Below are 12313 nucleotides of genomic sequence, written 5' to 3'. Positions count from 1 at the left end.
TAGGTGTGGGGTTGGGGCAGGCCCTCGACTCTGTACTGGCTTTAATTGCAAGATAGTTTGGTTTTGAGCAGATTGGTTCGAATTAAGTTGGTCGTTTTAATTGAAACACCACAATCGAACGAATATTTTGTTTTGATTATGCATAATGAACTCGTTCATAGTTGGCTATATTTATGATTGATGATCGCTTCGCAAGTTCGTTCCGGTCACAGCGACTCAGGTATGCATGCAGTCGCGCGTTCATTACAATTATGGAAGCTACTTTTTGTTTCTAAAATTATCTTTCGCTTGTATTTATGCATCACTGATCTCGTATTGATTATCATCAAATATGTGAACTGGGAATTCAAAAACTGAGCAAGCAATGTCTAGAAGAAGAGTAAAGTACAGTACATGCACCAATCAGTCAGTAACAGTGTCGGGTCCACTATGCATCAAAATTCATTGATCAGCGAGGACTTTAATCAGTAGTCGTTAGCAATGTTAAATAATAGCCAGTGGCTAACAAACCTGTGGCTTAATTTTTGCGAAGGAAGGAAAACGAATGATCCTAGAGAAGAAGAGCCGACTAGGAATTCTGCCCACATGTGATTGGTGGCCTCCAGGGGTCGAACCCATTACCACGTAGGCGAGGAGGCGGTAATAGCGTTAGACATAGAAAAGAAAGGATATTTTGCCGGTGTCATTGTCATTGGTTTGGTATATTTTTTGGATCCTATAGCCCCCCTTGTATTTGGCTTCCAAAGCAAAAGAATATTTGACTGCTGATAATTAAGTCACTGGAGAATTACAGTAAAAACCCGCGTATAAGAAATTAGGATTTTTCAAGTTAGCCTAAACAGGTTCTTATATAAATGGTATTTAGTGTTAAATTAGGCTAACTAGGTTCTTAATTAGGTTCTTAACTTTTGTTCAAGAAATTAAATAAAGTTTCATTTTAAGTTGGATTTTTTTACAGTAACCATGTACAGTTATAGTGTTTATAGCATTATTGTGTACAGACTGTGTTATAGATATATATTTTTGAAAAGATTGATTCTATTTCTTTCTTCTTTTTTAAGAATAAGAACCTGTTTTAGGATTTTAGCCTAAAATGGTTCTTATGTGAAGAGTGCTTAAAAATGAAATTTTAGCCTAACAGGTTCTTAAATTTTAGGTTCTTATACGCGGGTTATTACTGTATATGAAGTACCTAGAAAAGAGATGCGTGGTTATTACAAATTGCCGATATGATTATGTGGGCTACTGAGTCAAATACTATCGTACTCTTATCGTAATGTTTTATCTAGGTAGGATGTATTATAGTAACCATGCTTGACCTGAGGATGTAATACAGTCTAACTGTCGTCTATTAATTGGTATTGATACATATTCTACATACCAAATAACAGAAGATTTGTCTAATTGCGAATAGAGATATCGTCAGTGGAAGCCTTTAAGTGCAAACTACCGTCACTGATGCACCAAGTCGTACGCATAATATAGATCAATCTTTGGGCTTCAATCAACGTTGTTAATTAAAATATACTAAGTCGTTTAATGAAAAAAAAAACAGACTGCAGGGCTCCTCACAGCTCTAGAAACACTTAGGCTTCTGGACGCTCAACTTCTTAAAAACTAAGAGCATCGCGATGCTGCAATACTTTGCCATGTGGGATCCAAGGCTTCCACTTCCCTTGAGTGGCTTCGTTTTTGGTTAAAAAAACTTGAACTTTCTTAAGGTGACTGGCACGTTTTGAACCTCGAGGTAAAACACTCATATTTTGCACGGGACTCTATACTTTTTTTAAAACTTATTCGAAAGAAACTTCTAAAAATCTACGTTTATTAAACTATTTAGTAAAGTTAATTTTTCTAACACACGAAAATATAGATTTTGGTAGGAATTTTTGTTCGACTTTATGGGATTTTTTGAGGGCACTGAAAGGACAAAATATATCAAATAAATGCATTTCTTTGTCTTTTTCACAATATCCAGATTGTAGAATGTTTTCAGTATTTGCGTGCATTTGTGCAATTATAGAATCTGTAAAGAGCTATTATCTTGTGAGTTAAATTTTTTTCTGATCATTTCCGCTGGCGAAATTTTTGCTTCAAAAACGCTCTCGTAGGCATCCATTAAATGCTCTGATTATCTCGAAAACAAGCTCGGGACACCCCATTTGTTTTTTTTTTTTTGCATATTTGAAATCAGCATTAAATTTCAGGTTAAAGAAGTTACAGTTGTCAATTTTGTTTTTATTATTTACTAAAGTAGTCAGCCACCTTAAAAAATAGCTCCGTAAACATCCACTTGGAAGTACTGAAGATTTTTTTTGCTTTAAACCAGGATTATACTTGATAAGTTTCGGTTTTTTCGTAAACTTGAGGCCTTGCGCGTGAATAAACTGTGGGATTTTTAAAGAAAGTTGATTTTTGCAGCAGATGTAATACAGATCTTACATGCCAAATAACAGAAATATTCGTCTGATTGCGAATAGATAGATCGACTCCTAAACTCTGATGCGCAAATGACGAAAAAGCATCATCTCCGGCCGTATAGACATTTTCGACGCGAAGCTTTCGATACCTTTTCTATGAGACGAAAAATCAAATGTTCGTAAAACGGGCAAATGTGAACGTGGTTCTGAGGAGATTTAGGAAGAATGTGAAATCAATACTTGAACGGCCGGGATACCTACATTTTTTACAGCTTATTTTTAAATTGACTGTTGTTTTTTTTCCAGGCGAAATCTTTTGAATGAAATATCCCTCGAATTATCTTTTTTTGTTACCTGTGTGTATATAGTATATTTTTTTCTGTGGCCAGGTCGATTAATATTTATAAGATTTAATATTTGATTAATATAAGTTAAGGAGTCGGCAAAGATCACGAACTTCAAGTTTTATACCCTAAAACAACACAAAGCCAATGTCAGGGCACGGCTAACTCACAGATTGAAATGAAATCTTAGCGTGTTATAGGTTTTGCGGTAGAAGGAAAATGTGGAGAACTGGAAAAACAACCCTTGAATCAAGGGAGACACCTAACAAACTCTACCACATGTGATGCTGAGTCCAGGAATCAAACCCAATTTAGACCCAGGAGAAAAACCCTAGAATCAAGGGAGAGACCTAACAAACTCTACTCACATGTGATGCTGAGTCCAGGAATCAAACCCAATTTAGACCCAGGAGAAAAACCCTCGAATCAAGGGAGAGACCTAACAAAATCTACTCACATGTGATGCTGAATCCAGGAATGAAACCCAATTTAGACCCAGGAGAAAAACCCTTGAATCAAGGGAGAGACCTAACAAACTCTACTCACATGTGATGCTGAGTCAGGAATTAAACCCGAGATCCCAGAGGCGAGATGCGAGTGCAATACTTGATTTAGTTCAGTGACACGTTGAACTTGCATAAAAGAAGAATAAAAGCATAAAATTAAAAATATATATAAATATATCTGATATTATGATGCGTGCGTAAGCTAAATTAATAAAGAAATATTTTAACAACATTTCGGTCAAATTTCATTGCTATATTCACATGGGTATTGGAAAAACTAATAAGATAATTAAAGTAATAAGAAAACAGATAAAGCTCGATAAAGAAAGGGAATAAAATAATCCAATAAATATTAAATGAGGTACATCGGATAAACTATAACAAATATGTCTTTCTATTTAAGAAGAATGATTAATACAACTTTCACATTTAGGCGGATAAATGGCGGTTACAATATTTTGCTACCACGGAAACATAACATCATGCATGTTAAAAATATATAAAAATAATTCTCTTACATATGTATAGACGTGTGGGGGATTATTTTTTCCGATAACGTTTTTATTGTTTTAATGATCCCGTCTTGTGTTTCATTCGGTTCCGCGGGCTTTAAATCTCGATGTGCGGTATGTTACCAAAATTATTGCGTAATTTGAATAGTTAGTTGTTCAATAAAAAATAAACGCCGTACCAAAGGTATAAAAATAGTTAAGAAATATGAGAAAAAACGAACAGTCCAAGCAACTAAACAACGAAACAGACACTGAACAAATAAAGCAACAAGCAGTAGACAGACAAACAGACATAGAAAAAACAAACAAACAGCGAACGAACGAACAAACGAACGAACGAATGAAGGAACGAACCGACCAACCAACCAACCAACAAACAAACAAACAAGCAAATTAACGCGAACGAACCAACAAACACACTAACTCTAAGCATGACCGCCGCTGTAAAGCCATTATATAAAGTCGTGCCTCCCTGACGCGGTTTGGAGACAGGAATACTACAGTAGCAGATCTTCAAGGAGGTCTTTAGCTCTCTTGGAAACATCCAAGAAAGTCCTTCGCTAAAAGGTTTTGAAAGGCGGAAGAACTATAAAAATTCTCATCAAACTTGAACATCAGTTCAGTAGTAAACATCAAAAGGAACTTCCTTGGAAACGAACTTTTATAGCTGCACTCCTTGCATTATGAATTTCTTCGTCTCTTGATGTTTTTGCAAGTATACATGTTTATTGGTTATTAAACTAGTTAGCAACTAGCAAGTGTGCCCTAAGTGATCTTCCAAATCCTAAGGTATACTGTCCTCTCTTTAGTTAGCAAACTACTGCGTCGTGATGCAAGATTCGGACTTTCGCGTGCACTGTTTGGCAAGAATGTTTCGACACAAAAATAACAGACAGCTATTATTTTACTCCGTATACACTTATTTCAATAAAGTTAGTCAACAAAAACCTAGAAAGCTGTGATCGCTGAGAATCAGGGGAAATATTTCATATTCAACAAGTAAAGCTTTCGACACAAACTGCAGCAGTTGAGGATGATCAGAGGAGGTGAACTTGTAACTGGTAGAAGATCTCAAGTCCATCAACAGTTATCAAGCGGTTGAAACATGTAAAATGTATCTACCCATAATCGTTGTCGGTCTCAGCTTTGTAGCTTTTCAGGTGACTAACTTTATTGAAATAAGTGCATGTATTTTGCTAATGGCTATCTTGCATTTTTCCTCGGTCATTAAAGAGGACTTATGAATCTAAATAAATTCTAGAACCGATTAGACATGATAAGCCTACTCAAACATAAGCATGACTTGCTGATCTTGTGTTGAATATTGGAGTATAGAAAAATTGGTTCTAAAATAATTTTAAATACCTTATGAAGCTTCAGCCATTTACTTTGGCTTCCATCCGGTACAACTACACTTCTTCAAAATAATATATCATTGCTCAATATGGCCTTCAAATAAAACTCTCAAAATGGCATTAAATACAGAAAAGAAACGTGCACGTATAGAGCAGTGACGACCTCTAGTGGAAGTTCCGTTAATCAATTCCTGCGCGGCTCAAACAAGGCTGCGTTCATAATGTATGACAGGGGGGGCAGGTGAAATTGATCGAGGGGGGATCGGGAAAATTTTGGTAGGAAAACGGGGGGATGGGCAAATTTTTAAAAGAAAAATGGGGGGGGGGGGGGGATGCACAATTTTTGGAAGAAGCTACAAGCCTTGCTTAGGGGGGATCGTTTTTTTTTTTGTTTTTTTTGTTTTTTTTGTTTTGTTTTTTTGTTTTTTTCATGACTTTAAGGGGGGGTGTTAAGAATCATTCTGGACATTTCGAATTTTCACCTGCCCCCCCCCCTCCCCCCTGCCCCTACCATACATTATGAGCGCAGCCTAACCAAAAGAAAGGAGCCCTAATTAATGCCCACTTTCCTGAACTGAAATATTCAACTGCGCGACGTGCGTTCAATCATGCTCCCGTTCCTAAGATATCTAAATATTTTATTAGATGCGATATTGAAAAAGCGGTATCCTTTACGTTATTATTTTATTATTTTATTATTTATTTTGTTGTTTCGTCGTAATTAAGTTTTGTCTCAAAGACGACACCGATTTGCTCAGATAGATTTGCTTTTCAATATTATACAAAACTTAATGTAATTTTACCTTCAATTACAAATTTATGGCTATACTAGGTTAAATATTTTTGATCTCGAAACTGATCATTCCCAAAAATTAATTTAAATAAATAATATTAGCGGACGTATCTCGATATCAAAAAAAATGTTATACAAACCCCTCATTTGTTTTTAAACTTGTGGATATGCGTAGCGTAGAAACGAGTTAATAGAACGATTTCACACAAGTTAAAATTGAACTTAAAAGATAGTTTATTTAATCAGAGGCTGAACCGAGAAGCAAGAAGAAAAAGTTACAGAGAGCTAGTGGCTCGTGAAGCGTATAAAGAAATAGTGTGCAGTAAAGCAACGTGGTTACACTCTAACGCGTAAAGAATTTGCAGACTAACGTCTATAGGGCCAAATCAAGAAGGGATTTTGAAATTGAAATGAAACGAAATAAAAAGTGATCATTATTTTCCCGTGAAATGCGGAATTCTTTCTTTTAACACACGAAATTGAAATATTAGCACTTTGAAAATAATTGTGTTGCTTGTAGCTCAGCTACCTTGTTTGTACGCCTTCTAAGGCTTCGTCATATGTGAGTAAAAGCAATTATTGGCCACCTAACACCTTCAACAAAGAATAATACCGTATTCCCCGGAAAAGAATGATCACCTTTGGTTTAAGGGCGCATTAAGTTCGAAAAAAGAATTAAAGCAAAAAGGTCTATTCAAACAACGAAATGTTACAAAAATGATCATTTGAATAATAAGTTCTTCATTTCAATTTCACTGTCCCTTCTTGATTTCTGGTGTTCTATTTATCGATGTGGGATGGCATCTGGATTGTTTCCAATACAGTCGGACGCTATAATCGTGCGCACAAGCCTACCAATCTGTGAGAGGACTGGTACTACACAGCCAACTCATATCAGAAATCCGCAATCGATTCATTTGCAAGATAGATGAACAAAAGGGTAAAAAATTGTAAAACCAATCACTCGATCAGAAAATTTACACCTACCTACAAGAACATTATCATACGAAAATAGAACATTAGTGATTTAGTGGTATGGGAATATTATATCAAAAAACAAAAGAAAATCACTGAAGCTGAACTTTTTCTTTCGTCTTTTAATGAATTCCTTTCTCACTAAATTACTAATGTTCTAATATCGTATGACAACGTTCTTGCAAGTAGGTGTATATCGTATGACAACGTTCTTGCAAGTAGGCGTATACTCATATAATAATTTCTAAACAATAGTTATAACTCAAAATAAATACACTTTAATATCCACGGGTTCTCCTTTGAATGGCTATGTTTCAAATTTCATATTACACAAGCAGTTTATAGAACTGAATTAGGATCGTTCACAGAGTCAATTGATTTGAACGATTCTGTCTGATAAACAAGCCTTAGTATAGGTCGCGGGTTCGTTTCCCAGCGAGGTCGGAAATTAATTTTTCCGAATTTAATTCAAAGGGCTTTCGCCCGCACTATAACTTATCTGTATTTCTATATCTTCATGTATTTCATAAGTGCTACGCGGTCCACATATTCTCAAGCCTTAGTATAGTATGCTTGTGCCTCATCTTGAAAGCCTCTTATCAAACGAAAGAAAAACTCTTATAATTAGTTGTTTGGCAATTGCAAGGGTTATCTTTTCTCCATAATGAAACGGGGTAATGATTCTTTCTGAACTTAGCATCACATGACATGTGAGTAGAGCTCTTTAGGCTCTACTGAAATCCGCAAGGCCGAACAAGCTAAAATCTAATTCGATCTGTGAGTTAGCTGTGTTATGTTCGGAGAATCGAAAATTTGACTCCAGAAAAGTTAGTTTTTATTTCAAATTAAAAATACTATGTTCGAGTTTACTAATTTCAACATGCTCTTTTGAAAAATGATAAATTTTTTTAATTTTATTTCTATTTTTTTACTAATTTAAAAAATATAAAGTTTTATAACTTATATTACACTCTACAAAATTACTGGATTCTGATTGGACAAGAGGAGTACAATTATATCCCAAATTGTACTCCGTAGAGTCCCAATTAAGTTGCTCAATTTTTAGGCTTGTTGCAGTGATGGCGTAATTTTGCTATCACAACAAGAAAATTTTTGGTGATTTTTTTCATATTCAAATTTCTATTTTCTCGTGAGCGCATTGCAGGAGACTTTGGGAAAATGAATGCCATCTTTGCTTTATCATAAAACTATTGTTCAAATTAATCTTCCTGCCAAAGAAATTTCGACTAATGAAAATAAAATTAAATGTTTGTAGAAGATATATTTTTTCTATTTTCAATTTACTTTTTTTTGTGACAAATAGCGCAATCTTCTGATGTGTAAAAATAGTTAAATTAATATTTAAGGACGTTTGACATTTTACGGATGGTATCTCAGATTTCTGAATATTGACTTAATTAAACTTGCTTAAACTAACGAGAAACTAATAAAATATTAATAGAAATTATGTTATAACGTCCCAAAATGATTTTTTTTTTTTTTTTTTTTTTTCTTTTTCAAGGAACGAGTGACATCTTAAGGATAGAATTCATATTTCTGACAGAAACATAATTAGGGAAACATGGGGAAATGTAAAAATGGTTGGCCAAAATAGGAGCACCTCCTACAAATTAAAACTAATGTTAGTAAGAAGATTTGGAATTGATCGCGCCTGATAACTAAACCTATTAGAAACTTTTCATTTCCTCATTCCTAACCCCCGAAACATTAGCGATAGTTTCCAAAGACACTATAAATGTTTAACCCATTACTATTGTTTATTACTGAAAGATAGTATAGATAGATAGGTAGATAGAAAGATAGATAGGTCGTGGAAAATCTTAGCAACAGCGCCAAGCCCAATTTTACTGACGTACTCTATCAAGGCTATACTTTACTTTTTTGCACAAGGATATTTCAATAGTAAGCTTTCTCAAGGAAAAAAATAAATGATTCAAACGAAGGAGAAGAAAAGAAAAATGGCATATGTCTTGAACGTTTTCGAACTGATTCCAATGGCAAGAAGGAAGGAAGGAAGGAAGGAAGAAAGAAAGAAAGAAAGAAAGGGAAAAAAAGAAAGGAAGAAACGAAGGAAGAAACGAAGGAAGAGAGAGAGAGAGAGAGAGAGAGAGAGAGAGAGAGAGAGAGAGAGAGAGAGAGAGAGAGAGAGAGAGAGAAATTTTAGAAAGCCCTTTAAGGCAAAAAAGCGCATTTTAATGTCATGCATACGAAGAAACACCTGTTTTCGTAAAGCTGTATTTGACTTAAGACGGGTGTGTATTTTCAATGCTTTAGTGGCTTATCAATCTGACGTTTTAGGATTTCCCCCGGGATAATGCTACCTAGGTAAGCCATCATTGAAACCAATATATCTCCTGTGACTAATTGAATTTAAGTAATTCCTTTTGATATCAAAATTTTATGAGAACAACAAAATGTGCCAAAAGTGAAACATATCGAAAATTAAAAATTTTCTGGGGCAATTGAATTCGGTTGCAACTGAGAATACAACATAAAGAATAACGAGTTTAAACAATTCGACTATTTAACATATCTTTTTGGGGGAACTTCGGTAGCAAGTAAGATTAATATTCAACTGAAGTCATGCAAAAACGGTCTTAGTAATAGTAAATTAAGTATTTTTAAAGCAATTGCAACAACGTTTAGTAGTAGTAGATATATTTCAGCAATCCAGCTGCAATCATCAGGAATAAAAACTAACAAAGTAAACAACGAAATTAACGATCTCACTATGAAACAATACCAAAAAGTGCAAAAAATAATTGAAATATTTAAGCCTACCTGTGAGTGAGCGCTGCTTCTTTGTTAACGATCAACGGGAAAATGGATCTAACACTCTTTATGTAAAATATATATGCAGGTTTAGAAGTGCTAATTAGTATATATATAGACTTAGAGGGCACCAGTTACTAGTCAGTCCCTGATTGGTCCGTTCGGCACCTGACGTACTGACGTCACGTCTTGCTGGATTCTAACAAGACAAATAAAGACGCGGAAGTCTTCAGTATTAGGGGAAAATAGAAATTTTAACACACTTTGACTAGAATATATACAGGTTCAAACGAAAAGTTACTTAGTATATATATAGCCCTAGATGACACCAGTTTAAGTGCTGATTGCAAGCCAGTCTCTGATTGGCACATTTGACACCTGGAGTAAAGTCCCGTCAAGTCACAAGAAAACGAATATCTTGATCGTTAGGAAAAAATAGTCATTTCATTGTGGCATCTAGAATCAAATTTCTAATGAGCTCTTTAGCTCTGTTATCAATGTGATTTAGCTTTGATATAAGATGGAAATCTATGGTGTTGTAGTTGCGCACATTCTACATTCTACTCCTGAACTCCGCATCTCATGTGAAGAGATGTTGTAGGCTATCTTTCTCAATTCGAGAGGTTTTGTCTGGGTTCTCGGGTTTTTCTCCCACCTTGAAAACGAACACGCTATATTGCAATTCGATCTGTTTGTTATTCGTACCCTTATTTACATCTGAGCGGAGATCTAAAGGTTTCTATTTTAGGGTTCAATTTGCGAGTTAGAAGTTTTCTGACTTAAACCAGCCCAGAGGTTGTTTCCGGGTTCGATATGTGAGTTAGCCATGTCCTAATTTGAACAGCCTAGAGGTAGTTTCAGGATAATCGAAAACGGGAATTGAAGGAAAAATTTAAGTCAGCCAAGCCAGAGTTAAATTCGGGCTGCGCGTAGGCTGTCGCCAACGCTTCACTAACCTGCAACCTTTGTCATTCCTCTTGACATTACTGGCAATTAAAGATTTAAAAATGTCAAAATAGAAAAAGAATAAGATGCCAAAGTGAAGATGTTTTTGACAGATATGATAAATGCACCTAAAACTATGTTTAAGTAGCAACCGGCTGCGTTTAATTAGCGAGTGAGTGCCAAGCCGCTGTTTAAACTGACCTGACTAAGAATAATAGGCAACAAATTAATGAAACTTAATGAAACGCGATTGGGAAAAAATAGTTTAAATTCAGTTTCATCAAACGCTGTGTTTTGAAATTCTTGGTATTGTAATTCTCTTTTTATATAATTATGAAAGGTTAAAAAAGACTTAACGAAAACAAACGGAGTTTGTAAAGATTTTTGGGATTATAATATTGATGGTTCAAGGCGGATTTAGAATATTTCCAGGGGGGTGCCGATTCGTAATACATATGAAAATATGAAACGGATGAAGCAAAAAAAGGAAGCAAGATTCCCCTGATTTCGCTAATGCAGATCAGTTGAAATTACCTTGATTAAGCTAGTACTCAAAATGCTTGAAGATCTAAGTAGATTTGACTAAGAAGCAGCTACCCTACATTTCATATTCTGGCTGCGTTCCCAGCGTGGTTGGTCCTTGTAGTGTAGTGGTTAACACATCGGACTAGAATTACCGAAGACGTGGGTTCGAATCCTGCCAAGGGCATTTGATATTTTTCTCTTATTCTCTCTACTTCATTATATACACACCGAACGCATAATTTATTATTACTATACTATGTCTATTCTTTGCGTACATATTTACGGTGTTCAACTTATCTATAGAGAAAAAATATCGCTCTGGGATCCTCACGAATACCCTACATTTCATATTCTGGCTGCGTTCCCAGCGTGGTTGGTCCTTGTAGTGTAGTGGTTAACACATCGGACTAGAATTACCGAAGACGTGGGTTCGAATCCTGCCAAGGGCATTTGATATTTTTCTCTTATTCTCTCTAAGAACAAGCTATAGAGTTGAAGTTGTAGAATCTATTAAAAACAAATATCAACAAATATTTGTCACCTCTAATTTTACAGTAAAACCAAGAGGAAATAAACCCCATCATGAGCACTCTTTCATGCTATTTTTAGAATCATTGATGCTATTTTTAGAATCAACCATTTGATCGTTTATTTTAATGCGTGCGCATAATGCGCACGCTCTACCCTGTTTACTCATGTTTTCTTTTGTTTTTTAAAAAAAACGTGAGAAAACCTCTTTCAGGAAAACAAACGATGGCAAATGTGATTCTAAAAATAGCGTCAAACGGTGCCTTCGATGGTTACAACCATGAATATATATATACACCAGAGATTACTTCTCTTATAATTAGTTCATTTGCTCTTGGTTATTGTCTCATTATACTTAAAGGTCTTGTAATAATACTAAAATCACTTGGTATATGATCATCACAGTACAATATTGCGTGACCTAGCTACCCTTCCCTCCCCTCCCTCCCCTACTCATCTCGACCACTTTTCGTGGGCTTCAAAATGTGATAAAACCACCCTAAAACCGTTATTGCGAATTTCCCAAAACGATTTACAATTTCAATTGTGCACACCCTTTTTTTAACTCTCTATTCAGTGTCCTAATAATATAATGATATCAAGAGACCATCCTAGAT

At 35.2% G+C, this 12313-nt stretch overlaps 1 protein-coding gene and 1 non-coding gene across 9 annotated transcripts in view; one reads left to right on the top strand and one right to left on the bottom strand.

Moving 5' to 3' along the window:
* The window catches only part of LOC116307894 (pyroglutamylated RF-amide peptide receptor), a 34896-nt gene that overhangs the window by 7466 nt on the left and 15117 nt on the right, over positions 1-12313 (bottom strand). For 2 of the 8 annotated variants that reach the window (XM_089031010.1, XM_031718219.2), the window contains exons 1-2: positions 9708-9779; positions 3311-3396 (exon numbers count right to left, since the gene is read on the bottom strand). The exons of 1 other annotated variant lie outside the window; for it this stretch is intronic. The gene's annotated coding sequence lies outside the window, so the exon portion shown is untranslated. Of the gene's footprint in view, positions 1-3043; positions 3059-3310; positions 3397-5147; positions 5314-9707; positions 9831-12313 lie in introns of those variants that run through there. 5 more of the 8 variants (XM_031718226.2, XM_031718234.2, XM_031718247.2 and 2 more) reach the window with 5 other exon arrangements.
* Trnas-aga (transfer RNA serine (anticodon AGA)) lies at positions 11545-11617 on the top strand. The gene has a single exon. It is a non-coding gene; the product is annotated as a tRNA-Ser (tRNA).

Source organism: Actinia tenebrosa, unplaced genomic scaffold (genome assembly GCF_029948245.1).
Source record: "Actinia tenebrosa isolate PJP-AT-01 unplaced genomic scaffold, QUT_ActTen_1.0 PGA_scaffold16__25_contigs__length_10494907, whole genome shotgun sequence".
NCBI classification, from domain to species: Eukaryota; Metazoa; Cnidaria; class Anthozoa; order Actiniaria; family Actiniidae; genus Actinia; species Actinia tenebrosa.
This window is presented reverse-complemented; position numbering and strand designations above follow the sequence as displayed.